Source organism: Gopherus evgoodei, chromosome 1, assembly GCF_007399415.2.
Source record: "Gopherus evgoodei ecotype Sinaloan lineage chromosome 1, rGopEvg1_v1.p, whole genome shotgun sequence".
Classification (NCBI taxonomy): Eukaryota; Metazoa; Chordata; order Testudines; family Testudinidae; genus Gopherus; species Gopherus evgoodei.
The window spans coordinates 133,604,013-133,626,099 of NC_044322.1; the positions used below are offsets into that span (position 1 = coordinate 133,604,013).

Here is a 22,087-nt window from a genome sequence, read left to right on the forward strand (position 1 = left end):
TCAGGTGTTTCAGGTGAAAGAGACATTAACCCTTAGCTATCTGTTTATGACACGCCCCCCAAATTGCAGACAGTGGGGAAGCTCACTGGCGGCAATTTCCTTCTAGAACTTGAAAATAAACAGATTAATACAACACATGCACCTTTACATATACCACTAAGTATATAACTAACAGACTTTTACATTTTAAGAACACTTTTTAACTACTGGATTCTGGGAAACTCTCACGGGAGAGTGCATCAGCAACTTTGTTAGAAGCTCCTGTGATGTGTTGAATTTCAAAATCAAAATCTTGGAGAGCTAAACTCCAACGAAGAAGTTTTTTGTTGTTCCCCTTGGCAGTATGAAGCCACTGTAGTGCAGCATGGTCAGTTTGTAGTTGGAACCGCCGTCCCCAAACATATGGGCGTAGCTTTTCCAGGGCGTACACAATGGCATAGCATTCCTTTTCACTGACTGACCAGTGACTTTCCCTGTCAGACAGTTTCTTGCTGAGAAACACGACAGGATGGAAGTTGTGATCTGTTGCTTCCTGCATGAGTACTGCTCCTATACCACGCTCAGATGCATCCGTGGTTACTAGGAATGGCTTGTCAAAGTCCGGGGCCCTGAGCACAGGGTCAGACATGAGTGTTGCCTTAAGTTGGGTAAAGGCCTTTTGACACTCATCAGTCCACTTAACTGCATTTGGCTGGGTCTTTTTGGTCAGGTCGGTCAATGGGGCAGCGATTTGGCTGTAGTGTGGTACAAATCGCCTGTAGTATCCGGCCAAGCCTAAGAAGGATTGGACCTGTTTCTTGGACCGTGGGACAGGCCACTTTTGGATAGCATCCACCTTGGCCTGTAGGGGGTTTATGGTTCCTCGACCCACCTGGTGCCCCAGGTAAGTCACTCTGTTTTGGCCTATTTGACACTTTTTGGCCTTAACAGTTAGTCCTGCCTGCCTGATGCGCTCAAAGACCTTTTCCAGGTGGAGTAGGTGTTCGGGCCAGGAGTCTGAAAAAATGGCCACATCATCAAGGTAGGCAACTGCAAATTCTCCCAGTCCAGCTAGTAGACCGTCTACCAGCCTCTGGAAGGTGGCGGGTGCATTTCGAAGGCCGAAAGGAAGGACATTGAATTCATACACCCCCGTATGGGTGACGAATGCTGACCTCTCCTTGGCAGGTTCATCTAGCGGTACTTGCCAGTACCCCTTGGTTAAGTCTATGGTAGAGATGAACTGGGCACGTCCCAACTTTTCCAATAGCTCATCAGTACGTGGCATTGGATAGTTGTCCGGACGAGTTACAGCATTTAGCTTACGGTAGTCCACGCAGAAGCGTATTTCCCCATCTGGTTTGGGTACCAGAACCACTGGAGATGCCCATGCACTGGTAGATGAGCGGATTATACCCATCTGTAGCATGTTCTGGATCTCCTGTTCTATAGCAGCTTGGGCATGAGGAGACACTCGGTAGGGTGGGGTTCTGATTGGGTGAGCATTACCTGTATCAATGGAGTGGTATGCCCGTTCAGTCCGTCCTGGGGTGGCTGAGAACAATGGGGCGAAGCTAGTGCACAGCTCCTTGATTTGTTGCCGCTGCAGACGTTCCAGGGTGGTTGAGAGGTTCACCTCTTCCACGCCACCGTCTTTTTTTTCGTCGTAGTAGACACCGTCAGGCCACTCAGCATCATCTCCCTGGACTGTAAACTGACAAACCTGTAAGTCTCTGGAATAGAAAGGCTTGAGAGAATTAACATGGTACACTTTAGGCTTTAGTGAGGAATTGGGAAATGCTATGAGATAGTTTACAGTTCCCAGGCGCTCTTGGACCGTGAATGGCCCTTCCCATGATGCTTCCATTTTATGGGCCTGTTGCGCCTTCAAGACCATAACCTGGTCTCCTACCTTGAAGGAACGTTCTCTGGCATGTCTGTCATACCAGGCCTTTTGCTCTTCTTGAGCATCCTTTAGGTTCTCTCTAGCAAGGGCTAAAGAGTGTCGGAGGGTGCTTTGTAGGTTGCTTACAAAGTCCAGAATGTTAGTTCCTGGAGAAGGCGTAAACCCCTCCCATTGCTGCTTCACCAACTGTAATGGCCCCTTAACCTCGTGACCATACACAAGTTCAAATGGTGAAAACCCTAAACTGGGATGTGGTACAGCCCTGTAGGCAAACAGCAACTGCTGCAACACTAGGTCCCAATTATTGGAGAATTCGTTGATGAATTTTCTTATCATGGCCCCCAAAGTTCCATTGAACCTTTCCACCAGGCCATTGGTTTGATGGTGGTACGGGGTGGCAACCAAGTGATTCACCCCATGAGTTTCCCACAGTTTTTCCATGGTCCCTGCCAGGAAATTAGACCCTGAATCTGTAAGGATGTCAGAGGGCCAACCTACCCTGGCAAAGATGTCTGTTAGGGCCAGGCACACAGTGTTAGCCCTGGTGTTGCCTAGAGCTACTGCTTCCGGCCATCGGGTAGCAAAGTCCACTAAAGTCAGTACGTACTGCTTTCCTCTGGGCGTCTTTTTTGGGAAAGGGCCCAGAATATCCACAGCTACTCGCTGAAATGGGACCTCAATTATGGGGAGTGGCTGGAGAGGGGCCTTGACCTGGTCTTGAGGCTTACCTACTCTTTGGCATACCTCACAAGACCGGACATACTTGGCAACATCCTTGCCCATCCCCTCCCAGTGGAAGGACTTCCCCAACCGGTCCTTGGTTCTGTTCACCCCAGCATGGCCACTGGGATGATCATGGGCTAAGCTTAAGAGCTTCTCCCGGTACTTAGTTGGGACCACCAACTGTTTGTGCGGCTGCCATTCTTCCCGGTGTCCACCAGAAAGAATTTCCTTGTATAAAAGTCCTTGGTCTATAACAAACCGGGATCGATTAGAAGAGCTGAGAGGCGGTTGGGTGCTCCGTGCCGCCGCCCAAGCTTTCTGAAGGCTGTCATCTGCTTCCTGCTCAGCCTGGAACTGTTCCCTTGAGGCTGGGGTCACCAGTTCTTCCTCAGACTGGGGACTTGGGCTTGGTCCCTCTGGAAGCGATGTAGGTGATGGGGTTGTTTTCGTTGCTGGTGAACCGCTCTCCGCTGGTGCACCTGAGGGTATTTCAGGCTCTGGCTGAGCCTTTTGGGTATGGCTGTCTTTTGCTTCTGCCAGTTCTGGCTTGCTGGCGCCCTCTGGCGTTGAGTTTGAAGATGTGGTTGCACTTGCTGGTGCTGGTTGCTGTTCCAGTTCCGGGCCTGGGACTGGAGATGCTGTGGCTGTTTCAGTGGTAGGCATGGAATCCGGGTCCACTGCCTCTGTCTGGGTCTCTGGTAACACAGACGGGGCTTCTGTGGACGGCTCAGGAACAGGAATGGGTCTGGAAGCTTGCCTGGTTTGGCTACGGGTAACCATTCCCACTCTCTTGGCCCGCCTCACCTGGTTGGCCAAGTCTTCCCCCAGTAGCATGGGGATAGGATAATTGTCATAGACTGCAAAAGTCCACCTTCCTGACCAGCCTTTGTACTGGACAGGCAGTTGAGCTGTAGGCAAGTCTACAGCTTGTGACATGAAGGGGTAAATTGTAACTTTGGCCTTTGGGTTGATGAATTTGGGGTCAACGAAGGATTGGTGGATAGCTGACACTTGTGCCCCCGTGTCTCTCCACGCAGTAACCTTCTTTCCGCCCACTCTCAAATTTTCCCTTCGCTCCAAGGGTATTTGAGAGGCATCGGGGCCTGGGGATCTTTGGGGTGATGGTGGTGTAATGAATTGCACTCGCATGGTGTTCTTGGGACAGTTGGCCTTGATATGTCCCAGTTCATTACACTTAAAGCATCTTCCATCTGATGGGTCACTGGGCCGAGGTGAGTTACTGGAGACTGGTGAGGTTGAAGAGTAGGGTATCTGTGGCTTTACTTGGGTGGTATGTAGGGTCTTTGGCTGTCCTCGGTTGTAGGGTTTATGGTCTGTGTGCCCCCTGGGGTAATCGTTCCCCTTGACAGTAGCTTTTTTGCTTTCTGCCAGTTCCATCCATTTGGCTCCAATCTCCCCCGCCTCAGCGATAGTTTTGGGATTTCTATCTTGTATGTACCGTGTGATGTCTTCAGGAACACCATCCAAGAACTGCTCCATTTGTATGAGGAGGTTCACTTCTTCCAAGGTTTGAATGTTGTTTCCTGTTAACCAGGCCTCATAGTTTTTTGCAATGTAGTAGGCGTGTTTGGGAAATGACACCTCTGGTTTCCATTTTTGGGTTCTGAAGCGCCGACGGGCATGATCTGGGGTTATCCCCATCCTGTATCTGGCCTTGGTTTGAAAAAGTTTATAGTCATTCATTTGCGGCTTGGGCATTTCAGCTGCCACCTCTGCTAAAGGTCCACTGAGGTGTGGCCTTAATTCTACCATGTACTGGTCTTCGGGGATGCTGTACCCAAGACAGGCTCTTTCAAAATTTTCCAAGAAGGCCTCGGTGTCATCACCTGCCTTGTAGGTGGGAAATTTCCTGTGCTGTGGAGCAATAATGGGCGATGGGTTGCTGGGATTGGCTGGAGTCTGTTGCTTAGCCTTTTCTAATTCCATGGCCTGTTGGTGGGCTTCCCTCTGGAGTTCTATCTGTCTTCTGTGGGCTGCCTCATCTTCTGCTTGTTTCCTTCGGTAGGCCACCTCTTCTTCTTCTAGTTTTCTTTTGTGTGCTGCCTCTTGGGCTGCCTGTTTGATGCTTTCTTCCTTTTCTTTTATCTCCATCTCTTTTTGTTTTATTTCCAGTTGTCGCCTGTGTTCAGCTTCTTTGAATTGGTCTTCGGCCTTAATTTTTGCCTTAGAAGTCATGATTCCTGTTTTCTTGTGTTGGGGTGCCCTCCGGTGTTTATCCTCTGAACTGCAGGTTCTCTGTTGCCTCCTGAAGTCTGCCTAGCAACAGTGCTTTTTTGCTTTTCTCTCTCTAGCTAATGTTCAATGAAGGGAAACCAGAAAAACCACTTTATTTGCATGCATATAAGTGCTGGTACTTTGCCTCCTAATGGGAGGGCTATTGCATGACAAAAGACCCTTAACAGTCTTCTCGCTTAACATGCAAACCACAAACTGCTAGAGAGAGCAGAAAAAAAAATTTTCTCTCTGGTTCCCTTTTAAAACCAAACTGTTTCTCTCTGCTAAAAAGCCCTTAGCAGAGAAAAGAAAAATATAATATTCCTACTGGCTTCTGGATTCTGTCTATATCCCGCCGCTGCACACCATGACATAACCTTATTCCCAGATTCTGGACCTTAGCGTCCAAAATATGGGGGTTAGCATGAAAACCTCCAAGCTTAGTTACCAGCTTGGACCTGGTACCTGCTGCCACCACCCAAAAAATTAGAGTGTTTTGGGGCACTCTGGTCCCACTGAAAAAACCTTCCCTGGGGACCCCAAGACTCAAATCCCTTGAGTCTCACAACAAAGGGAAATAATCCTTTTTCCCTTCCCCCCTCCAGGTGCTCCTGGAGAGATACACAGACACAAGCTCTGTGAAACTACGCAGAGTGAGTCCCCCTCTCCGTTCCCAATCCTGGAACAAAAGCACTTTCCTCTTCACCCAGAGGAAATGCAAAATCAGGCTAGCAATCCAACACACAGCTTTCCCCTGATTTCTTCCTCCCACCAATTCCCTGGTGAGTACAGACTTAATTTCCCTGAAGTAAAGAAAAACTCCAACAGGTCTTAAAAGAAAACTTTATATAAAAAAGAAAGAAAAAATACAAATGTTCTCTCTGTATTAAGATGATACAACACAGGGTCAATTGCTTAAAAGAATATTGAATAAACAGCCTTATTCAAAAAGAATACAAATCAAAGCATTTCCAGCACTTATATTCATGCAAATACCAAAGAAAAGAAACCATAGAACTTACTATCTGATCTCTTTGTCCTTACACTTAGAAACAGAAGACTAGAAAATAGAACTACTTCTCCAAAGCTCAGAGGAAACAGGCAGACAGACAAAAGACTCCGAGACACACTTCCCTCCACCCAAAGTTGAAAAAATCCAGTTTCCTGATTGGTTCTCTGGTCAGGTGTTTCAGGTGAAAGAGACATTAACCCTTAGCTATCTGTTTATGACAGGATGATCTGCAAACTTTGCCACCTCACTCTTGACCCCTTTCTCCAGATCATTTATGAATAAGTTGAATAGGATTGGTCCTAAGATTGACCCTTAGGGGAAGCCACTTGTTACCCCTCTCCATTCTGAGAATTTACCATTTACCAGAATTCACCAGAGCCTGGCTATCTGTGCAAGAGAGAGCCAAATTTGGCTGCTTGTCTCCTGGGAGAACAAAAGGACGACAGACACTACACATGTCAGTGTGGTGACAAGATTGTGATCTGAGCCGCTCACACGTATGGCTTGAGACTGCTCTAAGAGGCATGCAGTCATTAGCTGTAACATAGGTGCCACTGTGGACAGCAGTAAGGACTAAGGTTGCCAACCCTCTAGGAGTCTCCTGGAGTCTCCAGAAATTAAAGATTAATCTTTAATTAAAGATAATGTCATGTGATGACATTTCCAGGAATACATCCAACCAAAATAGGCAACCCTAGTAAGGGCGCTCCCATTCTGGCCCATGCAAGCAGAATGGTTTTAGGATTATGTTTTACACTAGGGGTTCTCAATATTTTTCTTTCTGAGGCCCTTCCCAACATGCTATAAAAACTCCACAGCCCACCTGTGCCACACTAACTGGCTTTCTGCATAAAAAAACCAAGGCCAGCATTAGGGGATAGCAAGCAGGGCAATTGCTTGGGGCCCCACACCACTGGGGACCCCGTGAAGCTACATTGCTCAGGCTTTGGCTTCAGCCCCAGAGGCGGGCTCAGGGCACCAGGTGGCAGGCTTCTGCTTTCTGCCCTGGGCCCCCGTGAGTCTAATGTTAGCCTGGCTTAGCAGACCCACTAAAACCTGCTCATGGACCCCCAGAGGGCCCCAGACCCCTGACTGAGAGCCACTGTTCTACACCTCCTACTCATCTTCCTAGCATGGTTCAGATTCTATCAGCTAAGACACTGACTTGCAAAGTCCTCATAGAAAGTCAATTGCAGAACAAGGAGCAGAACCCAACCCCCTACTCCAACCACTAAACACTGTGTATTTTTGTGCCTTATGTCAGTTACACTTTAGTGTAAGATTTGTGAAGCAACTGTCTCCAGGCTTCCTGATTTCCTCCATGAAGAATTTATAAATATCTTTGTTGAAATCCTGCATCCCAAGAACAACAAGAAATGTGTCTTTGGGTCAGGAGTGTTTCAAAGATGGCCATCTCCTTTTCATGACTGTCTTCTGTCCCCATCTCATTTCCATTCAGCTTTAGCCTGTTACAGAACAAGCAGGAAACTCAATTTAGTCACAGGAAAGAGTCACCCCTGGTATAGTACAATGAGAGTATAACAGGCTGGCAGTGTTTGTCTGAAACAACCCTCACTGTTAGCAGGTGTTGATTCTCCTGGGAAAGGGTTCTGTTCTATTCTGTTCAAAAGTAAGGAGGTTCTGCTGTCTCACTGAGGCAGGGAGCTCCTTATCCCTGCTGAATATGAGGAAGGTGGGGATAATTTCCTACAGAGAGAAGATCTAGGGTATGGGCTGAGCACTCTTTAAGTAGGAACCCTAAGAACAGCCAAGCCTGGAGAGAAAGCTTGAGCCTCACTTTAATATCTTATTGTTAATTTCTTTGGACAAGATAGTGATTTGCTGTTATAACTCTATGCAGACAAGTCAGCAAGTGTAAGACACTTTCTCTCTCTTTACTCCACTGTGCAGCCAATCAACCTGCCAACCAGCATATCTCAGTCAACACTGGGGGGAAATAATCATCTACTGGTAATGACAATAGCAGATTTCTTCCTCCTTGGAGCAAGGATGAGTCTTGAAAGAAATTACGATTTGTCGTCACAATTCATTCCCTGGTCTGCTATGAACTGCCCCTTACTCAGGGTAAGATGTAAAAGTCTCAGTCTTGCCCCTTTCTTAATATAACCCAACCTTGGCAAAGAGGGGAGTTCTTTACTTTACCTTGTGTGAGGGCTTTGTTTGAGAACAGGTTGCAAAAGCCACCTGCTGACAAAAAAGAGCCTGCAATGCTTCATTGTCTCTTATTTTGTGGGAACTTAAAAGTAACATCTCCCTGCCATATATGAACCTTGGCAATCTCAAGTATTTTCTGTTTTGTACTTGCATCCCTTGTAAGCAGCACGGTAAGACAAAACAAACAATTGTCCACAACCATACAATCTCGCCTTGAGGGCTTTTAGCAGCCATGCAGAACAATAGCTCTAGTACTTCAAGCTAGAGAATTAAAAGCAGCAAATGAAAGAACAGTATCAGTAAATGAGTGTGTAACTCAGACAATTAAATCTCCAGCAGTTTTGGGGCCGGGTCTCTCCCTTGGCCCCACCTGCCGCACCCAGGCGCTCCCCCAGGAGCCCTGGCAGTGCTGCGGAGCTAAGCGGCGTCTGCCTGCTCGCTCTAATGGCTGCCAGCCCCTCCCTGCAGCCCAGGGGCAGAGTAGGGCTGTGCCTCCACGCTCTGCCCCCACCCAGGGCGCCCCTGTGGCCAATGGGACGCTGTGGGGGCAGTGCCTTGGGGCAGCAGCGCACAGAGTCCCCCCCGCCCTGCCTTGGAGCCCCAGGTAAGCGCCACACCCCTGACCCCATCCCAGAGCCTGCACCCCCAAACCCTCCCCATATACCTCCTCCTGCTTCCAAACTCTCTCCCAGATCCTGCATCCCCACCCCCTCCCACATACCACTTCCACTCCCAAACTCCCTCCCAGAGCCTGCACCCCCTCCCAGAGCCTTAGGCAGGTGGGGGGCTGAGTTGTGGGGGGCGGGATCTGGGCAGCATGAGTGACATTGGCCTGCTAGGAGGATTTGAGGACTGGCACTGGCCCTAAGGTAAATTGAGTTTGAGACTCCTGCTGTATTTAATGGAAACCACTTCAAGCCAGAGGGTGCTGCAGCACCCCCCATACCTTTAGTTCCAGCACCTATGAAAGACTGGGAAGCCAGAGGATACTTAGTTCTAATTTGAGTAAAGTCATTTAATATATTTGACCTTGGAGGAAATCATCTGCCTCAATCCACCTGGAAGGCTGCACAAAAAGCAGAACCTCATTGATAGCTGGGTGCTGCATCTGAACTAAATTTTACTGAGTAAATACAGGATTTTCAGAACTCTTATTACTCAGTCTCATAATAGCTGGGAGTTAGTGCTTGATTCTCACTTCTCTCTAGCCACGCATTTTAAAGCCAAGATGCAATGTGCAGTACAGCATTTGCTCAGTACTGCTTTTATGTTCTCATTATAACTCTCATCAAGAGAGGTACAGAATGCTCGTATGAAATCAGCAGGGGATGCTTGTGCTCAGCATCTCTCTAAAAAGGTAGAAAAGGAGGGTAAAAAAAGAAAAAAGGAAACGATCCATTAAATGTTGCTGCCTGGGGTAGTGACTGATGTCATGGAGACAACTGTCCAGTACAACATCCTACAGCGGAGGGACAGAGAGTGAAAAGGAACAAAAACAAAATTATTCTCTACACAGAATAGTTGCATCAGTACACTAAATAGATGACAGCATGAGAAAAACAAATACCTAAAGTTACAACTCTGCAATGCCATTCATCAACAAAATGTAAAATCTCCTTTTATTTAGCTCAACTTTCTAGACCTAAGACATGTTATACATTTCTGGTCAATTATCAGAGCACAGTGACCCATAACTTTTACTGGTCGAAAATGAGTAACGTGATGGATAGAATTACTGGCATGTAGTTGTACAGTTTCAGCCCCACCCCCACCCCTACTCCCCACAACACACACGCACGCCTCATTATCCATTTGATTTTTAAATAGCTACTTTAAAAACCGACCTCTCCGAATGTCAGATTATCTTGCTCTTAGACAGACAATTGTTCAGTTTGAAATATCATACTGGGAAATATAGATTAGAAACTCAGTAATTGTGGATCATACACACTCCCGGTTTCACTGAATACATATAGTACATCTGGTGGGCATTACGTCAATCACACAAATAAAATAGTTTACATGCTCAAGCTGCTTTCTATACCACCTTGACCATACTGGGGCTAAAAAAAAGTTTATCCTTCTAAACTTCATCTCTAGGACATTAGTGTAGTGCATGTCAAGGTTTTAGATTATGTAACTTGACTGGTAACAAATGAATATTTTATATCAAAAGGGGATTTCAAAGACTTTGCATACGCAGGGTAGAGGGCTGTAGGGAATTTCATGTTTAAATGACAGAAATGAGGGAAAATGTGCTACCTCCTCCTTTATTTGATACTTTTAAAACCAAAACTATAAAGTTGCACTTAAAATAAAAATGCCTGTTTTTCAGGTTTCTTTAGTAGCTTAACACTAATTTGATAAAACAACATGCACACAATTTAAAATAGCTTATTACTGAGAAACATTCCCATTTTTGTTAAGCTTTCCATACAGAGATCATTTTCTATAATAGCACAAAAACATAAAATGCTGTTTTAGCATATTGTTAAATACATTTGAAAATATTTTTGAAAATGGAAAATGTAATCTTGCCATTGAAAATTTAAGCATCTGTTCCAACTCTCAAGAACGTATCAACTCACATACCCACCGATGGATTTCGCCCTAGTTCTTTTGGCTGATACATTGCTGTAGAGAAAGACCACGTTGACCCACTCAAAAAATACTGACAGGCCAAAAAGGCCAGATGGTAGCGGCTACCACTATCCTACTAATCCTGGAGCAGTGCTGTGACTGTGTCTGTAACTGTGAGACAGTGGACGCTGAAACACAACAGGAAAATCTACCCTACAATTCCAGGAAAACCAGCTCCACCTAATCACCTCCGCCAGAGTTCAAGAATCAAAAATCCTTCAGCAATCCAGATGCCTCAGTCACTGACCCTAAAGCAAAATCTCTCTCAGCATTCAACTTAAATCGAGTGAAAAAGCAATGAGGATCAGATTCTCTCACAGAGCTGTATAACCTGTCCAACAATGATGGTTTGTAATAAGGACATTGGGCTACACTGCCACATAACTTGAACAAGTGGAAGCTCAGCCTGCTGTGTAATTAATCCAGAGCTGAATAATGAATTGTAGCTCCCATGCCTGTAAAGGAGACTGAACTGAACTAGCAAAACCTGTCACACAATGTGAACAGTACAGAACTTTTCTTCTTCTTCACAGAATGTAGAACTCTACGGGACAAAAATGACAAATGATTCCCCTGCTATTTTTATTATTTTTTCCAAGTAGTATTAAAACATAGATCACATAAACAAAGCCTGGCAGGAGTTCATCTAAAAGCTGGGGCAGCTGCATGAAACACCTAAATGTATTTATTGGGAAGGGAATTCTTTCCTGTACAACAGAGCAATAAGCCATCTCTTTTAGTTTAGGAGGTGAAACACTGGGTGATTGCAGTTGTGTAAAAAATGTTGCTAAATTATCAGTGTGCAAGTGAACAACCCGCAAGAATAAACTACGGATTAACTCAAATGCACCACGTAAAATTTCTGATTGTAATCCTGACTGATTTGATATTACACCAGACATTTGGACTCCAACAAAGGTGTTAAAAAATGCATGTTAAAGTGGAAACAGCAGGAAAGAATTGCTTCCTGGTGTTTTCTGTTTTTCATGCTGCAATGACTTCTTTCATGCAGTTGCAGCACAGCATATTGAAAGCAAACATACCTCAGTTGTTTGGTCATAAGGATGCAAAACAAACATTCTCTTTGGTTTATCTTTCCCCACATGAGTCTGTATTTTGTTCACAATGGAATAATAAACATTGTGATTATTTAATTTCCTATGCATTTCATTTCCTTTAAACAACGGATTGGAGCCCTTATCGACATACTTCATTCAGATTTTTTAAGGATTTCTCCTTTTGAAGCTGTTCCACTGTGAATAAATTATTAGAGTCACTGGAGAAGAAGACTGGATCATGAGTCTTCTACATGCATGGTGAGTTCAATAGAATTAGTCTCAGGCTTGGGTTATTTCTCTAGCCCAAATGACTCTTTGAAAGAGAGTGAATGAACAAGTGAGAATGAGCACACGCTCATGAGAATGACACTGTTGTCTGGTGGTTAGAGCACTGAGTTGTGAAACCCAGGATCTAGTCCCTCTGCTCGACTGACTCTTTCATTATTTATTCAGAGTGCAACAGCTTCAACAGGACTGAATCTCAGGGAGTCCTGCAGCCCAAAGAGTAGGGCACTCATCTGAGAGGTGGCAGATGCTTGCTCAAATTCCCTCTTCCCATCAGGCAGAGTGAGGACTTGGATTGTGTCTCTCCAACATTCCAGGTGAGTACCCTAACCACTGGGCTAAAAGATATGAGGGAAGTTACCTTCCTCTTTCCCATCTTCTTGCTAAAGGTGTAGGCATTTACCACCAAGAGACATTTTGCAACTGAGAATCCCAAGGCATCTCCCTGGAGCCAGGATTTAGGCACCTCTCTCTCAGAGAGGGCACGCATCCTTCTCATTGGCATTGCTTAGGTGGCATGCTAGCTTTTGTGAATCACACTCTAAGGAGCCTATTCTATCCTTATTCGTTGTGAATAAGGGTGATTTTATAGGGACCTAACTCCTTTTGTGCAGTAAGGCCTTAATCCCTCTGTGCCTCAGTTCCCAACCGATAAAACAGGGATAGCAGCACTACCCTACCACACAGGGTTGTTGTGACGACAAGCACAATAAAGACTGTGAGGTGCTCAGACATTATGGTAGTGGAGGCCAAAGAGATAGTTAAGCTAAATTAGACAGGGAGATTTGCATAGTGGTGTTTTGGATAAAGATGATTCTAATGAACCAGTTACACAAAATAAGAACATTAAAGTTTCCACAGTGCCCCTTTTAAAGATGTGTAACAGGAGGAAAGGACAGTGGGAGAAGGTTGCCTCAGTTCTAACCAAACAGGTCTATTTTGATCTGAACTCACTTGTGTGATTAAAAATGTGGATTTTTGTATACATTCAGTGTGAGAGCCATTGAGGGCTTAATCCTTCTCACTTTACTCTTATGAGTTGACCATAGACTTCAGTGGGGTTATTCGTGTATTTACAGGATCAGGCCCTTATGCCGCAAACTGGATTTCTGGAACAGCTTTATGCTTACTGTGTGGGACAACTTCCAGATGGGGAAATACCATTGTGCAAACAAATGTCTGGGTGGTCAATATGAAAAGAGAAGGAGAAAGGAAAAACGTACAAGAGAAAAATCAAAGAATTTGCTCCCCAAAGCAAATATTTCTACTGTGTCCCCTGGCCACATTAGCATCTCCTAGTTTTTATTCAGCAGCTTTAACATAAGCTAAATCATGCACCTAATGGAGTGTTCACCTCATCTCTCCTTCTGGTCTCTCACTTGCTGCCCTTCCCTTAACTCAGCATTTCAAACATTAAACAGACACTTTTCTGGAAACATACACTAGCCTCCCTCTTTGTATTCATTTCCTATTGATATTCATGACGGTCTGTGGACTGGGAGCAGTATTCCAGAAGTACACTTTCCCCACCCTTAGACATCAAAGGCAAGTCTTTAACCCACAATAGAGTCAAAATAATTTTTAAATGAGGAAAAGCACATATTTCTGATGACAGGACCTCCAGTGCTTTTGCTCGTCAACACCCTGATTATGCAGAATTCTGGGCCACCCACAACACCTCTGTATGGAGAGGATTTGACACAAAATGATTCTGCTGAGCAAGTAGGGTTGCCACTTGTTCAGTTTTCACCTGGACAGTCTGGGTTTCAGCTTGCGCGTCCACTTGCCATCTGACTGATGTCCGGTTTTTTTGTTCTGAGGGGTGAGGCAGAGCAGGGGGTGGGGACTCAGGGATCCGGTTACTAGCCATTAGAAAGATGGCAACCTTATGAGCAAGGGAGACCAGATTTTATGGGATCCCAGATTGTTGGTCCCTGCCCACCATGGAGCTGTGCTCCACAGCAGGCTCTCTGTGCCCAGACAAGCACAAAGCTTTTAGGTGAAGAAGCAGACCAAGAGGGGAGTGGGATGTAAACAATGGGTCATGGATCCACCAGACATTCACAGCCATAGAAGAGTACCACCAGAAGTGGCTGTTGATCAACTCCCCAGACAGATCACAGGATTCCAATCCCATGGAACTCTGCACTCCAGACACCAATTATTTGGGCTTTGCGCTGAGGGCAGATTGCTCAGATGTTATGCTGGTGAGCAAGGTATAAATAGCCAGACAGACTGAAGAAGATTCAAAAACAATTTCATATGCCAGTATTTCAACAGGTTAACATATTTTCCACATACAAACATTACAATATGCTTGGTTGGTTTGTTTGTTTGTTTTGAGGGGTTTTTTTTGCATATTTTCAAGACAAAAGTCACCTCTGGTCAGAAGATGGAACATATTTTTGCTGGTTTCTGCTTAGAAGAGCTCAATTTGGATTCATTTTTCTGATTTATTTTTATATCATTCCAGAATTTTTCACATGGGTGCACCCGTTTTCAAGTTAAAAAAATGCCAACTTTTTGAAATTTGAAGTACTTTTGCATTTGTTCTTGATTTTTTGGGGGTACAACCATTAATAGCTTGAGAGATACTGCCAGGTATCAGGCAGCTGATATTCCAAGCCATCAGTCCCTGTGCAGGGTGCAAATGCAGCCACGTACCACAGTGAGATCAGGGCACAGCCACATCAATATAATATTAACAATGAGAAAAATAAAAAAGTTTCAGGGAGGCTGACATTTAAGAATAGTGGTTGCTAGCTTACATGTCCTCAGTTTGTGTTTTTGGTCAAGTGTAAGGATGCTTACACACATGCTGATTTATTCATGTGCACAGCTAGATGGAGACAGTGAAAATGCTATTCCTTCAATTTCTGAGAAAGTTTCTTTGGAAGTAAAATGATTGTTCGAGAAGAAAATCTAATGTCCTAGTTTCCCTGTCATGTCCAACTTATGCCAGGTGAACACAGTGTGGGGGCTGTCGGAGCCAGTTATGGCTCTCTGATTCTCTCACTGGCTAAACATGAAGGCTGCTCTAAACAGCACGTTCCTAGAGATCTAGGGCTCTTCTGCCAGTTGGGGATTCACAGAGTGCATTGCTCTATGGCCACTTCTCCTGCCCATCCCAGATATGCTCCTGGTACCTGAGGCCAAGAGAGTAGGAGGCATAGGAGCTGGCCCTGCAACCATGCCAGGGGCATCTACACTTTGGGACTTGCATGAGGTTTGCACTCCCTTTGTGTAGTAAGAGAGCAGGGTAGGACTCAGAATCCAGCCCAGTCACTAGAGGCCAAATTCAGAACTAGTGTCATAGGAAATGCAACTCCCTTGATGGAAATTTTCCATGGAAGGTGGATGGCTTCTTTATACCAAACCACTTTACATGGCTGTTTTATGCTGCACCTCGTTATTACAGTCTCCTTTAAATGACTGCTTCATAGCACAGTCTCCTGTTGTCAGATACACCCCCACCTTTAGCTCTCTCAGCTTAGAAAAAGGATGAAAAATAATACACCACTGTGCCATTTATACTCCCTTGCAAATTACATTAGCATTTAAGTAAACTCGAATATGGCGCAATGAGTCCTACTAAAAGTGACTATTTTATTACAGCTCTCTGGAGCCTGGCAAACTTTAATTTCAGTAACAGCATGTGCTCTTTGCCCATCTTTGTGACTCACTGAAGGAACAATTGTATGGTACTTGGTTCACATAAAATGACTAGATTATGAATTGCCCCATCAAATATTAGATTTCCTTTGTTCAAACAAGCCGGTATCTTTCTAAACTTCAAAGTGAGCCATTCACAAAAACTCCCCTCATTCACAATACATTGAAGTTACTTGTAATCTTGAAAAAAAAAATGAAAAGCTACTACCCCATCCGGCTTAACTATTATTATACAGGACATGGTTTTAACAATCCCCTGTGATCAACGGAGCCATGAGCCCAGAAACTGTTTTCTCTTTTTTGGCTAGAGAAGAAGAGGAATAATTCCTTTTGTTAGGTAGTTAAATTGACAGTAAAGCACTGAATTCTAGTCTGACTACTTGAAAGACAGGGAATGATTAGAAAAGCAGTAATGAAAAGGGTGACAGATCCCTCATATGAAAAAAGAAGATGAGGAATAGAACTATGCATGTTCCTATGTAGTGAACAGAGATGACATACTACTCAGACCAGTGGAGAAAAATCCCATAAGAATGAGGCTGTTCTATTTGACTCCTCTTACAGCAACAAGGCCACCCAAAAACAACATGGTGAAGAGCTGTGGAAGCTGAGCTGAAAAACCTGGGGCACAGCTGGGGAACCACTGAAAGACTTGCCAGAAACAGAAAGGAGTGGGGGAGCTTCCTCACTGCCCTAAATGCCAGAGGTGTAATAGGAACATGATGATGATGATGATTACAGCAACTCCGCAATATAAACAACGCACTGCAACTTCTGCTCAGCATCACCACCTGAAAAACCTTTTGCAGTGAATAAGTAACAAGAGCTTGTGTAAACTGCTTTAAAGCAATATGAATATCCAAATGTGGTTCAATCTGAAACACACAAACCACAAAAGGCTGGGATTATCAGAGGAGCCTTAGGGAGTTGGTGTTCTAGCTGAAATTTTTGGAAATTAATACAACCCTAGACTACATTTGGGATTAGAGACTGACTCTAAACCTCAAATCCAAATATCCTCAAACCTTGGGCAAGTTTGAATCCCAGTCCCAACTTTGCGGCCTTTGCTCCTGCCTAATCTTCCCTTGGAGTGATGTGCCTTAAACTTTAACCTAGCATTGGCCCTCCTCTTTAATAAATGCTTTACGATGATGAGCTCCGATTTCACTTACCCAAAAGCTTTTCTGATTCAACATATTGGGATGTAAGGAGTGCATACGTTTACTAGGGCAGTCTTACTCTAGTCTATTCAGTTTCTCATACCACAGCAACCACTATGGTATCTCAATGCCCTAAAATTTCTGTTCTTAAAACCTAAACCTCTGTCAAGATAGAGAACAAAACTGATTTAATACCTGGTATTAAAAGCTTCTATACTAACAGTATCCAAAGTATATATTTTAGCATAATATCAGATTCTTAGTTTTGCTGTATACAATAGTGATATCTCAGTGTTATAAATAGGAAAGGATTGTTTTATAAAGAGCATATCTCAAATTTTTGTTTATGTTATATGGGACAACGCTCTTTGTTTCCTTGTAAATACAGGATTTTTTTTTCTAGGGGAAGTTTAAAGATTGGAAATTCTCTAGATCGCTGTTCTGGATAATTTAGGTCTCATCTCATTTCTGAACAGAATTCCATTGATAGGTATGGGCTTCTTCTCTGTACCCTACTTCAACTGATTGGGTAACTATTTTAAAAAAAGAATGACACCCTGTTCCTCCACCCTGGAATATCCAGAATTAGGATATTATCATCTATAATTCTCTGAAAATAATTTCCTGGTTTTTACTATGAGTGCACCGAGATAAATCAGTGATTAGTGCATAGTTTAGGTTCACTGGTTAGTGCTTTTGAACCTTTTGGTCTGTTGTTCAAGCCTGCCTCCAGTTTTCCCTGTATGTGACTGTTTTGAGATGATTGTTAACTTTTGTTCTGCTTGACTAACAATGCTGTAGCGATGACAGTTTTTAAAATTAACCTCTACAAGAATAGGCATCAGCTTAGAGTGTTGATCTGCTGACCCCCTCCTCCCTCACTCAACGGATGGATGGATGGACCCACTCTCAATCTGACACCAAATCAGGTCTTGGAGGGAATGGACTCAAATGGTCAAAAATGAGCACTCTCTTCATTCTTTGACGGCAAGTTCAACATGTCTCTTAAAACCTCCAATCCTGAAGCTGATGAGAGCTTTGGGTATACAAAGAATGCAAGATCAGCGCCAAAGTTTCTTAACAAAGAGGGATATGTTACAGTAATGTCATATCAGCACTGTAATCAGCACAGATGGATCTGACACTGGCCATTTGGACTTGCTAATAAGTCCCAACAAGTTATTTGGAATGATTCAGTCATCGTATTTTCCTGGCCAAGTCCTGCTGCATTCTTCCATCCCACGCATTTCCTACAGGCTGCACTTTTTCTGATGAAATTAGTATTTTTAAATTACTACATCATTCAAAAGTCCATTGCTTGACAAAACTATTTCCATTATCAGCATCTTATTTTAATTACAAATTAAGGGCCTGATACTGAAAATCTTTTCTTCCACATTGTAACAAAACCCTGTGCGGCAGATAAGGAAATATCCACTAGCTAGAAGTAGTATCGGGGGCCTTATCCTGTCTGCAGATACTAGAGGGAATCACACACACACACAGTGTTCCTCCACCCCAATCCCACAAACACACACCCATTAACTTTACTATTGTGGGACTACTCACATTGGTGAAGTTAAGCATGTGCCTAGGTGTTTGCAGGATTAGGACCAAAGCAAGTATATTTTAATGCAATGAGTCCTTAGTCCCAAGAGTATGTCTTCAGTTGATATTCCTATGTTAATTTTAAATATGTAAACAGTTCTCTCTCTGTGCAATGCATTAGGAAAAGGAACTGAATGTGCATGTAGTAGTACAGTAGTAAAAGAAGAGCCATGTGCTTTAATTAAAAAACAAAAGACCCAATCCGGCAGACTCTTAAGATGTACATTTGAGATATCTTTACTTAAGGGCGCAGTCCCTTTGAACTGAGTACAGACCACTTGTGAGAGAGTCTATTGGATGTGGCCCTTCAGTTTTCTAATTCAAACATGCATGCATTTTAATTCCCTAGGCAAGCAAGGAGATGGAACTCTACATAAAGTAGCTACAGGAATATACATTTACAGTCTCCTGGAGGAGGAAAATGGAGATTTTTTAATTATCATTTTAAGTGATGACCTAAAGCAGGTACAATGATTTTTTCAGACAAGATGGACCCAAATTCATACTACCTAAGGCAGCAGAAGAGAGGCAGGCCTTGCTGACCCATGCTTGGTTTATCTGCATTTATCTGACTCTCCAAAAGAAATATAAATCATGGTAATACATTTCATATTATCCTGTATATGCACTGTTGGCCTATTCATCTGATTTTTCTCTCATACAAAATAAAAACAAAATTCATAAACTGATATGCATTGTAAAAGGCATAATCTCTCTTGGTCTTTCCTACAAAGTTCAGGTCATAATTCATGGGTTTAGTATGGCTGGAATCATTTGATAAACATAAAGCACTAATTAATCTTGTCAACCATACTCTCTCCCCATATATTTGTGATTTAAAAGGAATCCTCAATTACACTTGCTTGTGTCATTCTCTGTATCCTCTCTTCTGGGTCTTTGTCAGGTTAGAACACCCAAAGCCAGGAAGGCTAGGCGATGCCCAATACAAAGTTACTGACTGTGGAATAGGCAGTTGGGGTTGACTGATACATCTGCAACGGCTGTGATGTGTTTTCTTCCCCTATGGCAGGGGAGTGCTTCAAAGAATCACCTGCCACCAAGGACACAGGCTCTCGCAAGCCTACCAGTTCTCAGGATACTGTGACTGTACTGTTATTTTAAAGGAATTTCCTAAAGAACAACATATACCAAGAGGCAAGAAAACAAAATGTAATGTTGTTTCCTTTTCTTCCTTTCTTCCAGAGCATCTCCTGCAGCTCTAATGTACCCTGAAGTAGGGTGATGTCATAAAAACTAAAAACATGCCTCTGTGTTCATACAAACTATATTCAATCTCAAAGGATTAGTAATTAAAAAGGGGGGGCACCCTTCCAGAATGGCCCTGACCCATTACTAATGACTCCAAGAAAACTTGGCCAATCATTTAGCAGAGTAACAACTGTTATCTTGGGCAACACCAAGAAATGAACATGAGTCTCTACTGCTTGAACTGAAGGATGAAGTCTCTTAGCTGGTAGCTATAGAAGACTTATATCTTCTGTAAATCAGGAACGGAGGCAGTGCCCAATACACACTGAACTATAGGTTCTAGAAATTCTCCTAAAAATGATAGAAAAAGATTAATATTAACACTAAGGAACAAACAGACTAATGCCTAATAACCCAGCTGAAAGAGAACAATTATTTGTCGTCTCTTTTGTGTCTATTGTATCTTAATCTATTTAGAACATAACCTCTTTGGGGGAGGGACTGTCTTTTTGACGTGTGTGCGGAGCACCTCGCACAAAGGGGCTGTACCACAATATATATAATATTAATTGTAAACTGAATTGCCCAAAGCATTCACTGTGATTTATAATAAATAAATAGTCTGATGTACCAGGCAGCCTTCAAGTTAAATAGAGACAATGAAAGCTATTTTAAAGCTAATCCAAGCATGCACTAGATGTGGTTAGCGACATAAACCAGTTTCTGTAGCAAAATCCACTATTCTCAAAGTCTACCAGTCTTCTATATTCATGTTTTTGTCTCTTGTCTATATTCTTGTCAGCTTTGTATGCATCAGCTCAGCCATGAAAGACTGCTCTATTCCTCTCTTGCTATCTCCTATCCTCTTGATCCAAATACTGCCAACCAGGCTCAGAATTGCCCTTTATGCTTGAAGCAATCAGACATACAAGCTGCTGTTACCGTAGCTGCAACTCTCCAAATGGTATTTATCCTTCCACATTCCAGAAAGTAACCACAACGCTTCAACAACAACAGAAATCTCTGGTAAGCTGAGCAATTCCAAGCCAGGCCATTGAATTCTTCTGAACTAAGAAAATCTGTGTGTAAATTCAGTGTCGTTTCTGTGGCACAAAGCAATGACATTTGAATTCTGACTTCATTGTGTCACAGCGCCAGATGAGAAGAGACCACAATCCAGAACTTGGATGAAAGGACAGGGCATATTCATTAAGAAGCAATTAGCCAAGAAGAACCTTTTCTTCTGGGAACCCAACCTGAGTGTCAGCCAGTTCAGCACACAGTTGGCTTGTTCAGTCTGTCTTCAGATCATGGAGTCCACGGGGCTGGCATGCTGATGTAAATGTCATTTACACTTTGCATTATCACATCATCATGGCAGCTGGAAACCAAGCCTTTGAGGCCCACCCCACCCTGCTAGCCATCCTAAAACAACTTCAAATTCCTCACCTACATACATCCAAGTTAAATCAACTTATATTTTGAGGTGAGCAAGAGCCCTTTTGGCTTCTGTCCTCATTTCTTTGAGAACTCTCCTAACAGAATCAGAATACTAAACACTCCTACCTCAGTTCCCAGAAAGAATCAATATGTGGGTTTAATGCAGAAGCTGGAAAAAAGAACAAAGCTAAAGTGTAGTTTTTTTTTCCGCTGACAGATAAACTAAATGCACTCACTGTACCTTGCAAAGGAGATTGCAACAGTGAGGGCTCAATCCTGTCCAGTTCTGCAGCATGCCCCATTTCTTAACAGTTTCTCATTGGCATGTATACGCACAAGTGCAGTAATTTGTCAAAGGGCAGAATCAAACTTGTATTATAAATCCACTTTATGAGTGAAACTGCTGCCCTTTTTCTGATTAATACGTGTTGTGCCTAGGACAAGATGAGTTGGAGAGTATGAAAATGACTAGATCAGTAAGGAGCAAGGGTTGTGAAAATAGAGAAGATATTCTTGAATAGATTTATTTAACTTTCACATTCTCTCTCTTTCTGCCACATTCAAAGATATTGTTTAAGGGCTTTCTGCTTTTAAGAAGGGAAAGAAAAAGAAGAAAAATAACTCATGCCATAAACATGCAGTAGATTTAATGTTTTATTGCAGGATTTAGCAGAGGGAGAAGCTGATTTGTGAGGAGAAAGCCTTCTGAAAGCACAAATCTCTTTAATAGTAGGAAGGGAATATGAAAATGTTGGACAAATTAGATGAATTACATGTTCTCTTTTTCAGTTTTCCCATGGTGCAATGTCCCTTTTTATAAATAATACAGGTCCCTGATTTTCTATTAAACATGGGCTCCCCTGAGTTTCTGCACCTGGAGGACCTCCAAAATCATAGATATGGCTTGACCAGGCAAGAAGTGTGAAGAGCCACCAACATAGAACGTTTCCCATTCCACCGACCCGAAGAATTCCCTTTTGTGGGC

General features: G+C 43.4%; 1 protein-coding gene across 6 annotated transcripts in view; it reads right to left on the reverse strand.

Moving 5' to 3' along the window:
• The window catches only part of MID1 (midline 1), a 362,051-nt gene that overhangs the window by 150,868 nt on the left and 189,096 nt on the right, over positions 1 to 22,087 (reverse strand). The window contains exon 1 of one of the 6 annotated variants that reach the window (XM_030572677.1): positions 10,627 to 10,679. The exons of the other annotated variants lie outside the window; for them this stretch is intronic. The gene's annotated coding sequence lies outside the window, so the exon portion shown is untranslated. Of the gene's footprint in view, positions 1 to 10,626; positions 10,680 to 22,087 lie in introns of those variants that run through there. 6 annotated transcript variants of the gene reach the window in all.